At 49.6% G+C, this 1,893-nt stretch overlaps 1 non-coding gene and 1 pseudogene across 1 annotated transcript; both read left to right on the forward strand.

Annotated features, from left to right (window-relative positions):
• Nucleotides 1–224: 224 nt before the first annotated feature.
• TRNAV-UAC lies at nt 225–297 on the forward strand. Its single transcript has one exon. It is a non-coding gene; the product is annotated as a tRNA-Val (tRNA).
• A 9-nt stretch (nt 298–306) lies between these two features.
• On the forward strand, nt 307–425 carry LOC112482967 (annotated as a pseudogene).
• The last annotated feature ends 1,468 nt before the right edge of the window (nt 426–1,893 follow it).

A 1,893-nucleotide genomic window follows, 5' to 3' on the forward strand; every position in this document is an offset into this window, starting at 1 on the left:
AATGAGTGTACCTTCAATGGGACCTTCTAATCAATAGGAGAGCAGGAGAAAAGAAAGCCAAATGCTTTTCTTCCCAGCTGGAGACACTGGCAGTCCCGGGTGTAGACAGGATCTAAACAGGGGAACCCCTCAGACGTAGGCATGCAGGGGGGTAAACTTTAAGAGGCACACCCAGAGGACCAAGCAGAAAAAGAGAGTCACCTTAAAATGACAAAACAGGATGTGGTTCTATAGTGCAGTGGTTAGCACGTCTGCTTTACACGCAGAAGGTCCTGGGTTCGCGCCCCAGTGGAGCCACTGTCCATGGTCTACGGCCATGCCACCCTGAACAAGCCAGATCCCGTCTGATCTTGGAAGCTAAGCAGGGTCAGGCTTGGTTAGTACTTGGATGGGAGACTGCCTAGGAAGACCAGGTGCTGTAGGCATAAACACAGCTCCCAGTTCAAAGAGACTGGAAGTCAATTGTATAAAACCAGAAAGAATGTTCTGCCCAGATGTGCGGTTGTCAGTCTTGGAACCAGAGGGAACAAAATCTCAGAGGCGAATACCGGGCAAGCCCATCCGAGGCCTGCCTAGGAGGGGAGACTGGACAGTGGGCTGCCGGAGTCTGGTCAGCGGCTTCTCTCTGAGGAGACAGTGGCCACCAGCATCCCGTTTCTGTTTCACTTAATTGTGCTTCGCGTTCACCGAGCAACCTTCTGAAGATGATTTTGCTCCCACACGGAGAGGCTCGTGGAGAGATCCTGTGCCTACAGGGTTGGGAGCGGGTCGGAGTCCTCAGAGCAGAGCAGCAGATGTAGATCTGGGTGGAGGATGAGTGGAAAAAGCCTCTGATGGGGCTTCTAGGTCACAGACGGCATCATTCCACCCTCTACTCTTCTCCAGTCTGTGCCTCTCAAAGTTTACCCCGCTGCATACCTAAGTCTGAGGGGTTCCCCAGTCTGAGATGTCGGGCAAGGCCTTAGCAGGGCACAAGTTGATTTGAAGAACTGCTCTTTCCAACCATATTGGACTTTCTCAGAAACAAGAGCCCATAAAGGAGGGTACAGCTCTCAAGTATTTAGTTCAAATACTGAATGTCCTTTGTAAACAACCACAACCTCTGAATCCAGCTCCTTTCAAAGAACTGACGCTCGAAGCATCATTATGCCAGTTAACATTGTGGAAGCCATTCTTCTCACTGGTATGTGAACATCTCTGAAATTTGGAGTAAGGTGGGGGTCGTGCAAAGTGGCAAAATTCACCAGGAAGCTTTTCATCTTTATCGTGCCACGTGGCCATCATCCCAGGAATTAGTTCCCATATTTGCCCGTCGTTACAGGAACAGAGCAGTTCTTAGCAGCATGTCTGTCAAGTGTAGTTTTCGAGGAATCTGAAACTCCCCAAAGCCTCTTTCTTTATTCCTTTCGAGAATAAGCTACGAAAGCTTTGTTCTCAAATATTCCGTCTTGAATCTCTACCTTTCCGCATTAGCGCGGGTACCACAGTAATTCAAGAAAATGTTTTCTGTCTCCAGTAACAACAACAACAAAAGGTCGCCTCAAGATACCCAGACTGCTATGCTAGACGGGCCAGGGCAGAGTGTGATATGAGATGAGTTTGTTACGAGAGGAGAAGGGTGCAGCGCCCCCGGTGCAGAGGGAGGCGTGAACCCCAGCTCAGTGCCGGCTGCCTCTGTCCCATCCATTCAGCTTGGAGAGAGCCGAATTTCTGTTCAAAGCTCCAGATCAAGGGTGATTGAAAAGATACATTTGCTCTCAAGGTTAGTTAATGTAACAATGGGTTTAAACTGACCACGTGATCTAGCACTAAGGAGAGATGATAAGTCTTCAAAGAGCTCAGAAGACAAATGGCAACCGAACCGGGCAGCCGATGGCTCTGGGGAAGGCTGAA

This window comes from Pteropus alecto, unplaced genomic scaffold, assembly GCF_000325575.1.
Source record: "Pteropus alecto unplaced genomic scaffold, ASM32557v1 scaffold16, whole genome shotgun sequence".
NCBI classification, from domain to species: Eukaryota; Metazoa; Chordata; class Mammalia; order Chiroptera; family Pteropodidae; genus Pteropus; species Pteropus alecto.